At 45.3% G+C, this 21,020-nt stretch overlaps 1 long non-coding RNA gene across 1 annotated transcript; it reads right to left on the bottom strand.

The window, feature by feature from the left end:
* Positions 1-14,192: 14,192 nt before the first annotated feature.
* Positions 14,193-20,447, bottom strand: LOC307203024. The gene is made up of 3 exons (XR_013833071.1): positions 20,114-20,447; positions 16,123-16,175; positions 14,193-14,323 (listed from the first exon to the last, which is right to left on the bottom strand). It is a non-coding gene; the product is annotated as an uncharacterized lncRNA (long non-coding RNA).
* Between the last annotated feature and the right edge of the window lie 573 nt (positions 20,448-21,020).

Genomic DNA, 21,020 nt, shown 5'->3' with positions numbered 1-21,020 from the left:
TTAGCTTCTCAGTGTTTCCCCACCCCCCACTCTCAAAGCACCTCAACCAAACGGCTTCAGTTGAATGTTTCAAAGCAAACTCCGTCTGCAGGGATAACAGTGAACACCCCCAAAGAACTAGACAGAGCAACTGAAACATGTCCTTATGTTTTGCCAGGCCATGATAGAAGGGCAAAATGAATGTGTACATGCACACACGCAACACACCCAGAAAATACAGCTGAGTGTGGGTTTTCCAGCATGCAAGGAAACTTTGCTCTTTATTTGACTCTGTATTCAGGGGTTTTTCTTGGGTGGAGGTAAAGGGAAAGAGTTGAAGCATTGCTATGTAGGAGAAATTCGTTGCTGTGTCAGACAGGCATGGGGTACCTGTGGTCATTCAGACATTGGTGAACTCCAGCTTCCACCAGCCTTTTTGCCCTGATGACTAATGGCACATGCAACCTGAAAGATGGAATAGAGGAGATGCAGTTTCAGAAAGGGTTTAGGATTGCATCACAGGGAACAGGGTCCCATGCTGCCCTGGGTGGATGTGGATGGGGCCCTCACAACTGTGCATTATTTGTAGGCCATGGTCTCAAGAGGTTAGTCTCTGCCTATGATTTTATCCCAGCTTTGAAAGCATCACATTCTTAGTGCGTTGATGCTTCTCAGGATGGAAACCACCCAGTTGTGCACAGAAGAAATATTGCAACCAGGTGTGTGTTTTTGGTCGTCGAATTGAATTTGAAGATTGTACCTTGGGGATGGAGGAAACTATGGAAATCAGTCGTCGTGGAGGAATGAATCCGACATCAATAAATATGCTGCTGTAGCCTGAGGGGAATTTGAGGGGCTGACATAGCTGGCTTGTTTATAGAATATTCATCTGGGAGGGTTGGCATTGGCCCAGATGTTCCTGAACATTATTACTAAGAGCCCAGATTCACAATTGACCTTCCCTTTCCTGACAGAGGCTGTTGAATCTTTAATGTCTGAGTAGGAAATGAATTGCACTGCCAGTTTCCTCCTTCTGTCAGGAAAGCACCATCACCACTCAAGGCACTGGCAAAGGCTGGAATGGAGAAGATTTTTTCAGCCCAAGAGCCACATTCCTTCATGGAGAAACTTCCAGGAACCACATGCTGGTGATCAGTGGGACCAGAGGCAGAAGTGGGCAGAGTGATGGGCAGGACACTTGTAGAATAGGCTACTTTCCAGCCAAACAAAAGTTTGAATTTTCTATAGCCTTGGTGTTATCAGCACCACACTTGAAGAAATTGAGTCACCCAGGCCGCATGTATTCCCATGCAGAGGATGTGTGATGACACTGGGGTTTATATGAGCCATGCCCTGCTCATGCCTCCATCACATGCCATTTGGTCAGTAGTAACAGGCATCACTTGGCAAGGCTGAAGAGCTGCAAGCAACAGGAGCCAGGAAGAGAGAAGGAAAGATTAGATACCTACCCCCTTTTGTTCAAAGCCTGAACAGCATGGGGGTAACTTATCTAAACAGTCATCTTCGGTCAAATAATTTTTCCCATATACAAAGATCTAGCTCAAGGGTCCTTCTTGGGAGCCCACCATTGAAGATCTAGAGGTTTCCCTGGGAAGCACAAGAGAGGCTTTCTCAGTGGTGGCCCCTTAACAATGGACACAAACCCTTTAATAAAATATAGTTTCCAGGATTCTTTGGAGAAGCCAGGACTGGTATAAGAGGGCTTTAAATGTATGGTGAAGTTGTGGCCTTTGCTTGCAGAGCTGCTGGGCATTTTGCAAAGAACATTGCCAGTGAGATCTCCAACCATCCATTGCCTTAAATATGCACCTCTCTAGATATATAAATTAGCATATGCAGATTTGGTACAGATTTATGTCAGGGGGCTGTACCCTGATTCAAACCTGTTGGGCCACAGCTACCAGGCGCAAGCCAAGGTGACTCCTATCCATACACTCTGGCATGAAAACTGGTTTCTGGTCTGGGATCTGCCTTCTAAGACCAACTGCTTGAAATGCCTTAATGCAATTTAAAAAATATATATATTTCTTCCTCCTGGGAGGGTGGGGAGGAAGTTGGTTGGCTCAGGCTGAGATCTTGTTGGGAAGTGGCGCTGGGAGGGGAAGAGAATATAGATGGCAAAGAGAGGGACTGAAAAGGACTGGCTGGAGCCTGTGAGTTTATCCAAGATTTTATTTCTGGCGAGTGCTGCCTGCTCGTGACATCAGCTCTGGTATTTCCAATCCCTGAGGGGAGAAAGGGGGGAAGGGGAGAGGGGGGAAGAGAGAAGAGGAGGAGGAGAGGAAGAGAGAGGGGGAGAGAATAAACAGGAAAATAGCACACAAGGGCACCAAGTTCTTTGGGGTCCTGAACGCTGAGTTGTTGTTTGGCTGAAGGATCCCATTGCCAGCAACCCACTCCAGGGTGTTAGGAAACCGGTGGCCTGACAAGGCCTTCCCAAATGCGCTCCATTTGGCCTCCAAACATCTCCCTCTTCCCTTTGCTTGAGCTGGCCCCATTCCTCCGCGCTCAAGCTGAGAATTGGAAGCAGCAGGGGGAAAATAAATTAAAACACGGTCAGAGTTTAAAGATACAAAATCCTCTTGTAACGTTTTCTTTCAACAGCCGGGCTCCCCATGTAGTTACACAGGACACAAGGCTCAGTTGACTGCAAGTGAGCCTGAAGTTTGGGGACGGCAGGCAGGCAGGCAGAACTCCTGCCTCTGAGGCACCCCCCCCCCAGCTGATGGAAATAAGGGCACGCTATAATGCCCCTTAGTCTCGTACTGCAGATCATTTTGTGAGCCAGATCTCCCATTCATGGATGTAGAACCTTCTTCGGTCCAAGGTCCGCTTTCCCTTCAGGGCAAGTTTTCAGGGGCCACATGCAGGGGTCAGCAAACTTTTTCAGCAGGGGGCCGGTTCACTGTCCCTCAGACCTTGTGGAGGGCAGGACTATATTTTGAAAATAAAAATAAAAATGAACAAATTCCTATGCCCCACAGAGATGCATTTTAAATAAAAGCACACATTCTACTCATGTAAAACCATGCTGATTCCCGGACCGTCCGCGGGCTGGATTTAGAAGGCAATTGGGCCAGATTTGGCCCCCGGCCCTTAGTTTGCCTACCCATGTGCTAGTGGCAGTAGGAAGGATCTAATATAGGTCTCTTAAGATCCAAAACAGTTACTATAAATGTGGTCTTTCCTTTAGATCACAGATGGGCACTTTTTTCAGGGCCACATTTGCATCTTACATTTAAAGTCCTTTAAAGACTGATGGCTTCCTCCAAAGAAAATGCAGTTTATTAAGGGTGCTGAGAATTTCCAGGAGAGCCATATTCCCCTGTTCCCTGGGAAGGGGGATTGTACATTAATCTGCTCTGGGAATCATAGTTCTGTGAAGCGTCGTCTGCCGAGCAAGACGAACATGGGGTGGCGGGTGGTGTCATTCCCCAGGCGAAGTTCTGACTCAGAGTAAGGCAGCGTCTTATGTTCCTAAGGAATGCGGACAGCTTGCTGACCTAATTTTGATGACAGGAGAAACTCAGCCAAGAGAGTGAGCAAGGAGGTTCTTAGAAATGGGAGATTTGCCTCTTGGGAGCTGGATCTTTCAGACTGTGATGTGTGGAGTCCAAAGTGCTGGAGGAAGGACTCCAAGCCACTGTGAAGTAAGTTATCAGGGGGAAAGGTGGAGTATAAATATGACAACAATAGGAACAACAACAACAACACGAGCCCTTCTGAATCAGACCAAAGGCCTGGGGTGGACTTGAAATCTACAGCATGTTATTCTTTGCAGGAGAACTATTTGAAAATGATTCATAGGTGGTCTCTAACTGAGTAGGCTTGCTAAGATTTACAAGACTGAATCAGATAAGTGCTGGAAATGCAAAGAGGTGGAGCGAACATTCTTTCATATGTGGTGGCCATGTAGAAAGGTAAAAGAGTATTGGGAAATGATTCATAATGAATTGAAAAAAATGTTTAAAATTACTTTTCCCCCAACCCGCCCCCCCCCGAGTCCTTTCTGTTGGGGATAACTCAGACTGCAATCCCCAGGTGTCAGAAAATGTTATTTATGTATGCAACAATTGGGGCTGTGTTTTCTTAGCCCCAAAATGGAAAGTGAGCGAGGTCCCAACCAAAGAGGAATAAACAGCTTAAGTTGACAAAATATGCGCAACTTGCAGAGTTAACATGTGGAATAAGAGAGCAAGAAGAAATGCGTTTAAAGAAGATTAGAAAACGTTAATTGGGTATACAGAAAATAACTGTACAGCTGAAAACGCTGGCAGCATTAGGATAATTCAACAGTGTAAATAATCTTTGATGTCACAAAATTAAAAGATGCCTGCTTCTTAGGAGAAAAGCAATGACAAACCTAGACAGCATCTTAAAAAGCAGAGACATCACCTTGCTGACAAAGGTCCGTATAGTTAAAGCTATGGTTTTCCCAGTAGTGATGTATGGAAGTGAGAGCTGGACCATAAAGAAGTCGCTGAAGAATTGATGCCTTTGAATTATGGTGCTGGAGGAGACTCTCGAGAGTCCCATGGACTGCAAGAAGATCAAACCTATTCATTCTTAAGGAAATCAGCCCTGAGTGCTCACTGGAAGGACAGATCCTGAAGCTGAGACTCCAGTACTTTGGCCACCTCATGAGAAGAGAAGACTCCCTGGGAAAGACCCTGATGTTGGGAAAGATGGAGGGCAGAAGGAGAAGGGGATGACAGAGGACGAGATGGTTGGATAGTGTTCTCGAAGCTACCAGCATGAGTTTGACCAAACTGCAGGAGGCAGTGGAAGACAGGAGTGCCTGGAGTGCTCTGGTCCATGGGGTCACGAGGAGTCGGACACGACTAAATGACTAAACAACAACAACAACAAAATAATAATGGAAAAGTGATTGGTGTATATACAGCCTGGGGTGGAAAAACCTTTTGAACCTGAAAGCTATATTCCCTTCTGGGCAACTTTCTGGAGGTCACATGCCAGTGATGGGTAAGGCAGGAGGCAAGAGTGGGTAGAGGCCTAAATGTGATTTGTAGCTTTCTACAGCAGGCTGGTTTCTACGCACATGCATTCACACCTCTTTCCTCCATCCATGCAAGCAGAAGGCATCATCAGAGTTCAAGGATGTGTTTCACCCAGAGGAAACCCCTTCCCCAATTTTTTTTTGGGGGGGAAAGTGAGTATGAAGCAAGACCTGGGGAGGGTCCCAAGAGCCAGATAGAGAGGCTTGCAAGTCCCCATCTGCTCCCGGGACCTGGGATTCTCCCTCGTTCCCCTGCCTGTGATAAAACATCCTTGGTTCCGAATATGGACACTGACCATGTTGGAAAGGATGGTGCACTAGGTAGTGCCATAATCCAACAGTTTAGTTCAGCTGGTTGAAAGATCCATCGATGAGAAAGCAATGGCTGCCTTTGACAGGGTGGGACTTCTTTGTTTCATCCTGGGCCTGCCCTGATAACATATCAAGAAAGCAGGAGGGGAATTTGAACAGGGAATCTGTGAAAGAGAGTGTCCTGTTGGATGAGTGTGGGAAGGTCTGCTGCTTGCACACTAGTTTGAAGTGCCCTGAGCGTGCAACCCTCCTTCTCCTTCTCCTAATAGCTGGCTTCCACACACAGAGAGGAAACGATGAGTTGCCTAACTTGGTTAAGAAGAAATAGATTAATTATATCTCCCTTTCCTTTTGTGAAAGGGTATGGAAGCTAGCAATCTGCCTGCCAGTCAAAGGATGCGGAAATGATTACCTTTCAGCTGACTATGGGCAAGGTATCCATTATCCATTGTTTACTTCTCAGAGAAACAATGGCCTCCCCGCCATGGATGCCTACTTGAACTCTGCAGGAGCTGCCGTCAACACTCTGCTAAGGTATATGGCTGAGCATAATGATACCTTTGGCTCAGCTTTCTGTCACTTTGGAAATGAGTCCCGATGTTGCAACAGACTAAAAGTTATCTCCTTTTTGTTTGTTTGCGGGTGAGCCTATTTTCAAACAGAGGAGGTGGGGAGAGGGAGGAAAAGGTTGGGGTGCCATTGTTAAATGAGGAATTCTCTTTCTAGCTCATGTTGTAGTTTACAGCTGGGGTCTTGGCTATGTTGGCTGACAATCTGACACACACACACACAAATATATATACAGGGTTTGATCCAAATGAGAAGATTGAATTTGCACCCCAAAACCTGTCAATAGGTTTAAGCTGCAGTTGTTGTTGTTGTTGTAGTTGTTGTTGTTGTTGTTGTTGTTGTCGTCGTCGTCTTCGTGACCCCATGGACCAGAGCACTCCAGGCACTCCTGTTTTCCACTGCCTCCCGCAGTTTGGTCAAACTCATGCTGGTAGCTTTGAGAACACTGTCCAACTATCTCATCCTCTGTCGTCCCCTTCTCCTTGTGCCCTCAATCTTTCCCAACATTAGGGTCTTCTCTTCTCATGAGGTGGCCAAAATATTGGAGCCTCAGCTTCACGATCTGTCCTTCCAGTGAGCACTCAGGGCTGATTTCCTTCAGAATGGAGAGGTTTGTTCTTCTTGCAGTCCATGGGACTCTCAAGAGTCTCCTCCAGCACCATAATTCAAAAGCATCAATTCTTCGGCGATCAGCCTTCTTTATGGTCCAGCTCTCAATAATTGGCAAATCAGTCCATTTTGGGTTTTTTCTGTTGCTCATTTGTTCCAATTTTAAGTTCAGTTCCACATCTGATTTTTAATTTAGTGTGAATTGCATCCAATATACACCTTTTAAAATGCAACTTTGCCTAATATACATGTTTTGCAAGTGAATATAATATAATGCATTTATTGTATATTATCTTCACTAATATAAGCATTTTTGGTAAATAAAATTTTGTTGTATTTTCAGTAGGGACAGCACACCAAGAAAGAAAGAAAGAAAGAAAGAAAGAAAGAAAGAAAGAAGACAGTGAGAAGACAGGAGAGGAGAAGAGCAAAATGGAAAAGGGAGAAAGAAGGAATGGAGAAAGAGAGAAAACCATATAAAACTAGATTAAGCGACTTCCCCTGTTCCTGGCATGCACATTATAAAACTCAAAGTAAAGCAGTAAACATCTGGATCACCACAATTTCAGTAAACACAGAAGAAAGGAAGCATGTAGACAGCATATGACATTCAGTGGGTGATTCCAAATATCCCAAGCCTGAGCAGATGGTTGTTGAAAGTTTCACTTTATACACACTTGACCCTAGTTATGCCTTTTTTTACACATTACATGGCTGGGGAACAGCACTGCAAAGTTCAGAGAAGTGTGAACCCAGGCAGCTCCCCATTTACACAGGGGTGACATTCCGTGGCCCCGCACATTTAAGGGACATCGCGTATATTTGAGACACCACTGGAAAACCCTGCAGACGCCCTCTAAGCCTCTGTTTGGCATCCTGTGTTTCATTTCTTGTCTTTTGTTCCATGCTGTTCTTTGTAAACTGCTATGTGACCCTTTCTGATCAAAAGTAGTATGTACGTCCTTTAAATAATAATAAAGACGAGAAGACACAGTTCTTTTTTGGCGATCCCTCGTAGCTGAGCAAAATTGTCTTCCCTGAACACAGTTTTAACAGTGAATCCGTAAGTGACTGTGGAGGCCAATTCTGGATCCACACGTCCTTCCACAGTGGGGACATAGGTTTCCGGGCAGGAGTTGATCACAGTGAGGGTTTGCCAAGCGTGCCTCCCTCTTAGCATGTTTCTCCCTTTCGTCCTGAGTTTGTGCATCTTCAAAGTCCATGACACCTTTGGTAAAGGCTGTTCTCCTATTAGTGTGCTCACAGGCCAGTGTTTCCCAGTTGTCGGTGTTTCTACTACATTTTTTTTAGATTTGCCTTGAGAGAGTCTTTAAACCACTTTTGTTGACCACCAGCATTACACTTTCCATTTTTAAGTCTGGAGTAGAGTAGTTGCTTGGGAAGATGATAATCAGGCATCCACACAACATGACCAGTCCAATGAAGTTGATCTTGAAGAATTGTTGCTTCAACACTGGCGATCTATGCTTCTTCCAGTACACTGGCGTTGGTTCGCATTAGAACTGGCATTAGAAGACACAGTATGACGCCGAAGGTCAGCTGCTGGGAAGCAGCAATAGGGAGGGCTGTGTTGCTTCCATACCTCTCTTGTGACCTTCCCAGAGGTGTCCTGTTGACTGCTGATCAGGGTGAGGAACCTTTGAACCTCCATTCCATCATGCCTGACCATTGGCCATCCTAACTGGGGTTGATGGGAGTTGGCATCCAACTACATCTGGAGGGCCACAGATTCCTCACCCCTGGACTAAATTCTTACCCAGAAGGGCTCTTAAGACATTCTGGTGGGAGCATGTTGGTGTCAGCATCCTTAGGGGGCCAAAATGCCAGCTGGCTAGCCCCCACCTGGATCATGCCTTTCCAGCCATGATGATCCCCCGATCTCTGGTGCGACATAAATCAGCGACTCAGACTTCAAAAACCTGAGCATGCTATATTAGCAGAGCATACTGCACAAACAGAACAGGCTTGAGGCTTTTGGAAACATACTAACAGCTAAAGATTTATTAAGCATAAATCAGGACAAAGAAAACATGTCGTCTCCCTTTCTTCTCCTCAGAGAGACAGAGAAAAGCAAAAGTTATACACACAATGGAAGTTCCCAGCAGACTGTGCTGGAATGTAAACAGACATGTGACACGTAACAATCCCATGTCTGCTCCTTAAGGTGGAATGGAAATTCTCAACAGTTGGTACAGGAATTGTGTATCATCTCAATTATGATACTTGGGCTCCCCTGCTTCTGAAAATTCAGCTCAGTTTGAGGATCTTAGCCAGTCCCCTCCCCAGGGGACAAGGAGCAGAATGAATTCCACCAGGGGTGAGTGTAAGTGCAAGCAGAGACGAGGCAGAAAAGGTATTCCACTGTGCTTGTTATGCGTAATGGCTTTCCCCTATACAGCAACCTTTATAAAATGCAATTAAACTGGGTAATGAAATGAAACAAGGGCGGCAGGACCCTTGCCGCTAGCCCAGCGTTGCTTTACTTGACTAGCAATATCCATGACTGCTAATGATTACGGATGAGGTTAGCAAAACCTAGTCATAGACGTGGTCTCTGTGGCTGAATTTGCCACAGCTGAGATAAGTCTCACAGTGCTTTTTCAAAGGAAGAGCAATTCTATACAGTGGTACCTCGGGTTACATACGCTTCTGGTTACAGACACTTCAGGTTACAGACACTTCGGGTTACAGACTCCGCTAACCCAGAAATAGTACCCCAGGTTAAGAACTTTGCTTCAGGATGAGAACAGAAATCATGCTCTGGCGGCGTGGCGGCAGCAGGAGGCCCCATTAGCTAAAGTGGTGCTTCAGGTTAAGAACAGTTTCAGGTTAAGAACGGACCTCCAGAACAAATTAAGTACTTAACCCGAGGTAACACTGTAGTTCCTAATTTTTTTTTTTTTTTGAAATGGACATTTTCTTTTCTCAGTTTTAAAATGCATGCATCAACAACTGGATAAAATGGATAGCTTGAAAGCATTACAAACCAAGAGTCCTGTGTCCCCTTAAGAAGTGGTAGATTTTATTATGGCATAAGCCAGCCTTAGGGATGCGGGTGGCGCTGTGGGTTAAACCACAGAGCCTAGGACTTGCCGATTAGAAGGTCAGCGGTTCGGAATGGAAGAAATTTAAAGATTATCTGCAAAAATATTGTAAATTACATGAATGTTAAAATGATGCAGGATAGTGAGATAATGTGGCATTAGTGACAAAGCTGAAAGGAATGTGTAAAGATGTTCTATGAGTAACAAGTAAAGAAACACAGTTAAATTAACCAAATGATGGGGGATTAGAAGATAAGTGGATAGCAGTAGGAATGGTTAACTTAAAAGAAATTAAGAAATACTAAATTAGTCAAAATAGAGGAAAAATCTGCCGAAACTAAATTGGAAATTTGAACACAGAAAAGGGAAATGCGAGGAAGTCAAGAAAGTAAGCTGTATGAAACTAAGAGTCGAATTTATATATTTTTGTTTGGTTTTCGTGTTTTTTATTGTTCATTGTATGTTGTTGTGTTGCTTTGTCTTGTTTGTTATTATAAATCTGTTAAAACTTTAATAAAAATTCATTAAAAAAAAGGTCAGCGGTTCAAATCCCCGCGATGGGGTGAGCTCATGTTGCTCTGTCCCTGCTCCTGCCCACCTAGCAGTTCGAAAGCACGTCAAAGTGCAAGTAGATAAATAGGTACCGCTCCAGCAGGAAGGTAAACGGCATTTCCGTGCGCTGTTCTGGTTCACCAGAAGTGGCTTAGTCCTGCTGGCCACATGACCCAGAAGCTGTACACCGGCTCCCTTGGCCAATAAAGCGAGATGAGCGCTGCAACCCCAGAGTCAGCCATGACTGGACCTAATGGTCAGGGGTCCCTTTACCTTTTAAGCCAGCCTTTGCCTGCTGGGTGCCCACCAAATGTTATAGATTGCAGCTCTCATCAGCTCCAGCTGGTATAGTTCAAAACGTCAGGAGGGCACCAGGTTGGCATAAGGTTCCATGACCTGGAGGCCACTTCAGTGGACTGTAAACTGTAAAAGCTTATGCCACGATAACTTTTGTTAGGTTTTAAGGCGTCTTCAGTCTTTTGGTTGATTTTGCTGCAATGCACTACTGGGGAAAAAACAAACTTTCATTCATTCCAGAAGCTCAAGGTTGTATTCATTAATTTCATGGGGTTGGATTAGGGGAATATTAGGGTGCATTCCAGCTCTACACTTCTATGATTCTATGGTTCTTCCATTCCCCATTTTATCCTCACAGCAACCGTGTGAAGTAGGTTAGGTTGAGAGACAGTAACTGGCCCAAGGTCACCCAGTGCCTGAGTGGGGATTTGAACCCTCATCTACCAGGTCCTAGTCTGAAACGCTAACCACTACACCATACAGGATCCAAGTGTCACATACATGTGGAAATTTTAATACTGGGTACATGGATAAATCTTTGATCTTGCATAAGTCAAATATCTATATTTTCCACTGATTCCCCCCCATCCTTAGCATTCCTCTTAAGATTGTCATTAATTTTAATCTGCAGCTGAATTTATTTGTAATAAGCTATAAATGCAACTTTATTGCTCAAATGCTGCCCTGTTTAGTGAAGAACTGATGTTTATCTGTTATAAATTGGTTCTGACTGCAAATAAAGGGTCATTAGAGATTAGAAGTTTAGTCAGAAAGTAGTGGTCAGTTCCAGCTAATTAGTACAGTATCAAAATACTATATATATATATATATATATATATATATATATGTAAAGGTAAAGGTACCCCTGCCCGTACGGGCCAGTCGTGTCCGACTCTGGGGTTGCGCGCCCATCTCGCTTAAGAGGCCAGGGGCCAGCGCTGTCCGAAGACACTTCCGGGTCACGTGGCCAGCGTGACAAGCTGCAGGACACGGAAACGCCGTTTACCTTCCCGCTAGTAAGCGGTCCCTATTTATCTACTTGCACCCGGGGGTGCTTTCGAACTGCTAGGTTGGCAGGCGCTGGGACCAAGCAACGGGAGCGCACTCCGCCGCCGCGGGGATTCGAACCGCCGACCTGACGATCGGCAAGTCCTAGGCGCTGAGGTTTTACCCACAGCGCCACCCACGTCCCATATATATATATATATATATATATATATATATATAGCCAGAAATAGTATCCACGCCTCTCTTCAAAAGCATTGGCTATTCTTCTACAATTCTCCATGACATATCCATATCATGAGCATGGATTTTCAACTCTGACAAATATGAAAGACCAGAGAAGAGAAAGGCTTCTTTGTGTTGATGAGAAGAAAGTCTGTTTATCTCAAATTAGACCTAATATAAACGAGATTACCCTGCAAAAGCAAGCTCATGCCCCTCACTGAGTTTGTATGCATACCTAAGGTGCATACGTAAGAGGCTCATTTATAATTATATTTTGGGAGTGATTCATGTTCTTATGTTGCTGCATTGTTTTATACTTTCTGGGTGTCCCATGATCGTATTATAAAATAGCTGTGTTCGATGTTATAAATCAGGCACTGCTAGGAGTTGTTTCTGCTCGTTTTTCAATAAAAAAATTGGTGTGGCGCAAGCAAATTTTTATTCTGAGAGTGTGGCCCAGAGGAAAACAGTTTGAGAACCACTGGCCTAGGGAGAGTCCTGAGGGCCAGATGGAGCAGTTTAGAAGATCGCATTTGACTCCTAAGTCTGAGGTTCCCTGGCTCTGCTTTCTATCATTAGGGCTGGCATTTAGGGTTGGTGTTGTTTAGCATCTGCTACTGTCTCCCAGAGAGGGGGATGAGGGTGGCGCTGTGGTCTAAACCACAGTGCCTAGGGCTTGCCGATCAAAGGGTCGGCGGTTTGAATCCCCGCAACGGGGTGAGCTCCCGTTGCTTGGTCCCTGCTCCTGCCAACCTAGCAGTTCGAAAGCACGTCAAAGTGCAAGTAGATAAATAGGTACCACTCTGGCGGGAAGGTAAACGGCGTTTCCGTGTGCTGCTCTGGTTCGCCAGAAGCGGCTTAGTCATGCTGGCCACATGACCCGGAAGCTGTACTCCGGCTCCCTTGGCCAGTAAAGTGAGATGAGTGCCGCAAGCCCAGAGTCGTCCGCGACTGGACCTAACGGTCAGGGGTCCCTTTACCTTTTACTGTCTCCCAGATCTCTTGGGGTTGGTTTCACTCTACCTGATGATAGGGGTCAGCCTCGTCTCTTGCCTAACTGTGGTTTCGAGTATTTTTAAATGGATTAGGCAAACTCGTGAAGCTGTGAAGATGGCAGGTTCAAAGGATGTAGGCCATTGACATTTAGCTGTTGGAGGCAAGAGCAGGAGAGGACAATGGTCTTCACTCATATCCTGCCTGTGGGTTTTGCTATGCTCCTAGCTTTTAATGTCATCGCAGAAAGGAAAGGAGTCACTTCATAATGACACCTTGAGAAGTTCATAAGGCCACTGTGATAGGGCCTACATCCATGATGTCGTTGGTCAAGACAATGCTATTGCAAACTTGGGGGAATGGTAATTTATTAATGGATGGATGGATGATATGGGTAAGGACATGGCTCCATTTTCCTCCCCACACTTGAATGGAAACAGGGTTTGTAACAATAGCAATAGTCATGTTTCAACACCCAGCAGCTCTTCCATGGTCTTGTCATCTGCTGAGTTGTGGGCCAGGCCCCACGGTCTCATTTGCCGAATGTCTTAGCGAGAAACATCCGTCCATCATGACCTCTGGGAGCAATCTACTACCCTGGAGTCCTCTATGCCTCGAGCTGACTGAGACGCATAGGCCAGACAGATGAGAATGAAATTCGCTGAGATGCTGCTTGCGGTGGGTCAGGTTCATGGGTGGAGGTTGTGTCCTTCCAGGGCCTCTGAAATCTTCCAGCACCAGTAAACACCTTTGCAAAAGCTGAATGGAAGGAATGGAGAAAAAGACACGAAGACTATCTCATGCACTCCTGTCTAAGTACTGGTGTAGAAAAAAAAGCTAAAGAAGCTGAAAATCAAGACCAAATAAACCAAATGAAGACAACCTAAGATATATATATATATATATAAACCTTGGTCTGAATTTTGCCTTTTAGTTTGCTCTCCTTTTAATTTGCTTCTCCCATTATTCCCCTCCTTCAAATGCCTTCTTTCCTTTCTGTCAAATACCGTGCTACCTCGGGTTACAGATGCTTCAGGTTACAGACTCCGCTAACCCAGAAATAGTACCTCGGGTTAAGAACTTTGCTTCAGGATGAGAACAGAAATCGCGCGGTGGTGGTGCAGCGGCGGCAGCGGGAGGCCACATTAGCTAAAGTGGTGCTTCAGCTTAAGAACAGTTTCAGATTAAGAACGGACCTCCAGAACGAATTAAGTTCTTAACCTGAGGTACCACCGTAAAGCATTTTTCTTTCTTCCCTTCACTGCCTATTACCCTATTTCCTGAATTTACCCTACTTCTATTTTAATAATTGTATCCAAGTATTCTTTTGTAATTGTATCCAGGTAATTTTAAATTGTATCTAGGTATTTTTTGCATAATTCTGTCTTTGTAAATGTGAATCCCTAAGGTGACCCTTTTGCAATTGTTACATTCGGCGTCTTTGCAAATGGAACTGACCCCTTTGTATCCTTGTGCCTTATCAGCATTCGTTCGACTTCTCAATGAACGTAACTACTTTCAGGAAAATAAGAACTGGAACCCATGTATTCAAATTGCACCACTTTATTGCAACCATGAAAGGATAAATGTTCTTTTTAGCCTCAAACTAATCACTTCCACTCAGCTCCCCTTCCTTCTTCCGTAAAGTGCCAGAGGACCAGATCCATTTCCTTTGACCCTGTAGGGAGAAAAATCCAACTGTTGGATGACACTCTCATCCCTATTGCTAATCTTGAAAAACGGATTACCATATCATTTGCCATCTCTTCCTGGATTTCTAGGTATTACCTAACTCATGTGGATAGGATTTGCACCCCACCTTGCATCTTGCACCCAACCCCCCCCCTTTGTACCCTGCACCCATGTGCCTCCCCCTTACCTTGTAATTTGACAAATCTGTGACAAATATGTTATAACAATTTAAGGTCTTAAATATATACAGTATAAACCACATGTCTGAAAACAGTACAGGAAATCAGTCCTGAAACCATTTTGACTCTCCCTGTTGTTGTTTAGTCATTTAGTCATGTCCGACTCTTCATGACCCCATGGACCAGTGCGTCCTATAGAGCGAAAAATACAGTAGTTTCTCCCTAATTGACCTCAAATGTTTTGAAATGGGAAAACCTCCCCACTGTCTCTTTGCTCACAAATCCTGTCTTAAGGGCGTATCTGTGTATGAATAGGGTGAGCCTGTGACCTGGATTCAGGAACTGAGTATTTACCATCACAAAAGAGTAGCCAGACTGCCTAGGTCAGTGACCATTATTAGGTACCCTGGCAAACATGATTTCTGCTGTAGACCGCCTCCTTCTGTGATGTATGTATGATGTATGATGTTTCAGGGGGGTGGTCTTGGGCTACAGGGTGGGCAATTTCAAAAGTCTATATAAGAGCTTGCACACCAATGTTCTGGGTCCCTCCTGCCTCCACTGTGTGGTTGAGAGCACCCTGTTGCAACAGTTAATAAAGATCAGGCTTACTAGCTGCTTTGCTTCTCAATATTCTCTGGTTGGCCCCTGTTATTTTCTCCTACTAATAGGGAACCTACATAATGTCTCTATACGGGCTCTTGGGTACCCCATAAGGGAAAAGGAGCAAGTTTTTTCTTATAAGAAATAAGACCACCCACAATTGTGACTGTATAAAATTCTGGACTTACCTTTGGGCGGGGTTCCTTGTACCTTTTATCACCTTCACGTAGGGAATCTGGTGGCAACTGAATAAAGGAACTTTGCTTTTAAAAAGCTGCTTGCTTCTTTCTCTCCCTGCTTAGACATCACCTGTCTTCTCTGATTGTAGTGGACCCCTTTAGGGCCCCAAACCAAAATCCTAAGTTTTTTACATCAGTACTGCTTGTCTTTAATCATGCTCCCAAATATCCTGTCCCCACCTTATTCTAGTTACTATATTTTTATCCTGCAAGGAGCTCAGTCTGATGTATTATTGGGGGCTCAAAGGGACCCCTTAGAGTTGGAGCCAGTGAGCTGAGGGATCACCACTCAACCCTAAAGCTCACTGGGAGACTTTGGGGCAGCCATACTCTCTCAGCCTAGCCTGCCTCACAAATCTTACCAACCTGAAGATGCTGCTGCTGCTGTTATATAAAAAGACATCTCAGGGCTTTCTTACTCCTGTGATTATAATCAGTTGCATCTTTCTTCTCATTTTTTAATTTTAAATTGTTGCAGCCCCCCCTGGGACTTTGCAGGTAGTAGTTGTAGTAGCAATAATTAGAATAATATGAAGACATAAAACAATAGAATTGTAGAGTTGGAAGGGATATTGTGGAGCTATCTAATCAAATTCTTTTCTCGGTGCAGCAATCTTGCAACTCCAGCATCCCTAGCAGGTGGCAGTTTAAATATCTAGACGTGGTTGACAGTACCACACAGTTTTTTCTGGGTAAGATTAGAAGCTATCATTTTCTCTCTACACCCTGACACTTTCAAAGGGAGAGAAAAACTCATGACCTACCTTGCCGTTGTGCCATCAATAACTTAATGATAAGACTGTTCTTACAATTGAGCCTGCAAATAGAATAATTACATTTTAGCTCTTTTGCAATTTTGGCCAACCACCGTCTCTTCATCACCTCAGCAACATCCGACTCTCTATCTTCTTCTTCTTTAATCTGTGCCCCCTCCCTATATCGTTTTCCTAATCTTTACCTCATCCACTATTTTCCATTAAACAATCTAAGCCATTTGTATCTGGCCCCATTTATGCTCAGTCAAAGTGGACTGGTGGAGTGTTGGATCTCTGAAATCATTTCTTAAAGAGTTAGTTTGGATGGCTATTATTTCCTAAATGTTCTGGGAAAATCAAGCGACGGGCCTTTTGGGGAAGGGATGTGACTCAGTGCTAGAACATCTGCTCTGTATGCAGAATGTATTAGGTTCAATCCCTGGTGGTGCTGTGGTCTGAACCACTGAGCCTCTTGGGCTTGCCGATCAGAAGGTTGGCAGTTCAAATCCCCGCAATGGGGTGAGCTCCTGTTGCTCAGTCCCAGCTCCTGCCAACCTAGCAGTTCAAAAGCACACCAGTGCAAGTAGATAAATAGGTAGCACTGTGGCAGGAAGATAAACAGCGTTTCTGTGCCCTCTGGCTTCCATCACGGTGTTCTGTTGTGCCAGAAGCGGTTTAGTTCTGCTGGCCACATGACCTGGAAAGCTGTCTGTGGACAAACGTCGGCTCCCTCAATCTGAAAGTGAGATGAGTGCCACAACCCTATAGTCACCTTTGACTGGACTTAACTGTCCAGGGGTCCTTTACCTTTACCTTCAGTTAAGACTAGGAATGTCCCTATGCCCTTTTAAAACGTGGCTCTTTTTTGGGCAGGGGTGCTCTTGGGTTGTTGTTTTCATTTTGATTATATATATTGTGATTTCATGTTGGTCTTTTCTGTGAACTGCCCTGAGACCTCTGGGTATAGGGTGGTATATAAATTCAAATAATAGTAATAGTAATAATAATAATAATATTAATAATAATAATAATGTCCCCTGTTTGAAATCTGGAGGACTGCTGCCCGTTAGTGCAGGCAACCATTGAGCTAAATGGACCAATGGTCTGACTTGGTGTAAGGCAGCTTCCTCTGTTCCCTAAGGAATGTGAGAAGTGGAAACGAAAGGTAGTCATCATTTAACATTTACTCAGAATAGACCTATTGGGAATTGATTGCCATACATTTGTCATGGCACGTAGGTGGCACTGTGGTCTAAACCACTGAGCCTCTTGGCCTTGCCGATTGGAAGGTCAGCGGGTCAAATCCATGAGACTGGGTCAGCTCCTGTTGCTCTGTCCCAGCTCTTGCCAACCTAGCAGTTTGAAAGCACGCCAGTGCAAGTAGATAAATAGGTACCACTGTGACAAGTAGGTAAATGGCGTTTCCGTGCGCTCTGGTTTCCATCACGGTGTTCCATTGCACCAGAAGCGGTTTAGTCCTGCTGGCCACATGACCAGGAAAGCTGTCTGTGGACAAACGCCAGCTCCCTTGGCCTGAAGCGAGATGAGCGCCACAACCCCATGGGCACCACTGACTGAACTTAACCGTCCAGGGGTCCTTTACCTTTACCTTTACCATGGCCATTAATTTCAGTGTGTTGGCTCTGAATTAAACTTGGTTTAATACAACTCCAAGGCCACACTTGAACCTTACATTTAAAGTATCATTATACCACTTTTAAAGTTATGGCTTTCGCATAGATTCCTGGGAACTGTAGCTTGCTAAGGGTGCCACAAGTTGCTAGCAGACCCCGCCATTTCTTTCACAGAGCTACAGTTCACACAGCAAGTTAGGAATCAGTCCTTCTTCCAGGGAACTCAACTTATTATATATATATAACTTATAACTTTCTAACTTTTATAAGTTATTGTAAGTTTAAGTTAAGTCTGCAACTGGATTTCTTATTGGCAGTGTCAATCTTGAATGTATTGGATTTGTGACCATTATGCTCATTTATCTTCAGCAGCAGTAAAGCTCTGCTGGATGAAATATAATTGCCTTTGGTCTATTTTTTGGGCCTGTTGTCTTTGTCCATGGAGTTTTCTTGGCAGGGATACTGGAGTGGCTTGCCGGTTCCTCCTCCAGGTGGATCACGTTTGGTCAAAACTCTCCACTATGACCTGTTCATCTTGGGTGCCCTGCTCGGCATAGTTCATAGCTTCTCTGAGTTCTTCAAGCCCCTTCGCCACGGCAAGGCAGTGATCCATGAGGGGGAATTATGGTGCTGGAGGAGACTCTTGAGAGTCCCATGGACTGCAAGAAGAACAAACCGATCCATTCTTAAGGAAATCAGCCCTGAGTGCTCACTGGAAGGACAGATCGTGAAGCTGAGGCTCCAATACTTTGGCCACCTCATGAGAAGAGAAGACTCCCTGGAAAAGACCCTGATGTTGGGAAAGATGGAGGGCACAAGGAGAAGGGGACGACAGAGGACGAGATGGTTGGATAGTGTCTTCGAAGCTACAAACATGAGTCTGACCAAACTGCGGGAGGCAGTGGAAGACAGGAGGGCCTGGCGTGCTCTGGTCCATGGGGTCACGAAGAGTCGGACACGACTAAACGACTAAACAACAACAACATTTTTTGGGCAACACATTTAAGTTTTTACACTGCTAACTATACACCCTGTGGAACGCCCTCCCATCAGATGTCAAAGAAATAAACAACTATCTGAAGTTTAGAAGCCATCTGAAGGCAGCCCTGTTTAGAGAAGTTTTTAATGACTGATGTTTTAATGTATTTTAAATATTTTGTTGGAAGCCGCCCAGAGTGGCTGGGAAAACCCAGCCAGATGGGCAGGGTATAAAATTATTATTATTATTATTATTATTATTATTATTATTATTTTATATTGGAATCTGTTCTGGATCAATATTGAGTAGAATCAGGGGTGTCTTACCCATAGACATTAGTGGCGCAGGGCGCCAGATTTTGAAGGGCGCCACAAGCTGAGTGTCAGGGAAAGAGATTCAGGGTGCTCCCTTCCCCGCTCTGGGGCAGCCCACTCCTCTCCTCTTAACCACCAGGCTGAAGGCGTCCGGCAGGCAGCGGCTCTCAGCGCTCACCGCGGTCCCCGCGCGTCAGGGCCGCGGAGGGCGCACCAGGCAACCCCTCCTCACAGCCCCGCCGCCGCCGCCGCTGCTGCAGCTGCTGGGCCATGTTGCATTTTCCTCGCCTCTCTGCCCTCCTCCTCCTCTGGGCAAGCGGCGTCGTTTGGGCAGCAGTGCCAGCGGCAACTCGCCTCAGATCACCTGACACGGACCCCCCGCCGCCGCCGTGGCTACCTTACCGTAAATACCCCAGCCCAGGCAGCAGCAAGAAGAAGCTGGCAGTGGCTGCAGGTTAGGGGTTAGGGGGCGCAAATTACTTGCCTTGCCCCAGGTGCTGACAACCCACGCTATGCCGCTGTGTGGCACAGACTTCCCTGGATGGGGGCAGGTAAGGGGCACTAGGCGCTTAGAGGGAGGCTTCATGGAAGTCCATCTGGGCTGCGATCCCGGAGGCCACAGCTGTCAACTTTCAGATTTGAAAATAAGGGATCAGCAGCCTCGAAAATAAGGGATCAGCAGCCTCACCTGTTCCGGGGACAGTCTACGGGATATCTAACAATCCGGGATAGCAGCGGGAAGCAGCAGGAAATGATGCTGGAATAAGGGAATTTCCCACAAAAAAAGGGAAGGTTGACAGCTATGATCCGGGCGCCTCTTACTTACATGCCACGCTGAGTGTGCGCTGGACCACATGATGTAAACAAGCTGGACCGAAGCTCCCCCCCCCCCACTTAAAAAAACTCTGGGAAATGGGGAGTGTGCCAGAGAGGTATTTGCACCACGGTGCTGGATATGCTAACGATGGCCCTGAGTAGAATTCAAAGACACACACACACACATCTCCACAAGTGGTGCAGCCTGGCCAGGTTGGCTCCTCAGTCTTATCTCCACCCATCTTTCTGTGACTGACCTGTGGGCACTCCCTGGGTCCCCATGGCCTGGCTTGGTTGATCTTCAGTACCGATTCCCCGCTTGGGCCCAGCCAGGTTCTGCGGTGCACTTTTCGGCCGAGGAAGGGCAGTGGTAGCAGTTGCCTAAACTGCCAGCCCAAAGCCCACCACAGGTACCGCCGCTTCACCATATCCCCACGACACGTGGTCCAAGGCATGCTTCCCTGTCCTCTCGGTGTGCTCTCCTCACTCGCACCTCCTTCTTTTCTTGCTCCCTTGAGCTCCCTCTTCCTATGGCCACCTGGAGCTGGAACAGAGGGGCTTCTGTGGAAAATATATATCCGGCAGTTGGGAACACACAGAACACTTTGGAAGATTCTGGAACCCCCATCCCCTATTTGGCTGTGTTGAGAATGCATAAAAAACCCACAGTTTTTTTCCAACTTCAGATGAATTTATTCTAAGTTAAACTACTAATAACTTTTTTAAAAAATCCTAGTCAATATCTGTACTGAACTTAAAGTCATTTTTACAGAATCAATTTTTAAAAACTGTTTATGCCACCACACTTATGCTGACCACTAAGAAAATATCTTCCGTAATAGTTAGTGGATCGTCTGATTTTAAATTTTTACATGGTTTTTGGGCTGTGTGTGTGTATGTGAATAATCATATTACAGTGGCTAACAAAACCCGAATGCTAAACTGTTATAGCAAAACATTCCAGCTTCTGCCTTTGTCAATTGCTCTGATCAAAATTATGCTGTATCTAAGGTGGCCTTTCTAGAGCTTTCATTACTATCTGTCTTATCTGTGGCCACATACATTTAAAACACTACAATAGAGAGTCATGACTTTCCCCAAAGAATTCTGGGAGTTATAATTTTTTAAGGGTGTTGAGAGTTGTTGGGAGACTTCCCTCACTGA

This window comes from Podarcis cretensis (genome assembly GCF_951804945.1).
Source record: "Podarcis cretensis genome assembly, chromosome: 14".
In the NCBI taxonomy this organism is placed as follows: domain Eukaryota; kingdom Metazoa; phylum Chordata; class Lepidosauria; order Squamata; family Lacertidae; genus Podarcis; species Podarcis cretensis.
Note: the sequence above shows the minus strand (reverse complement) of the source record. Positions and strands in the feature narration are given on the sequence as shown.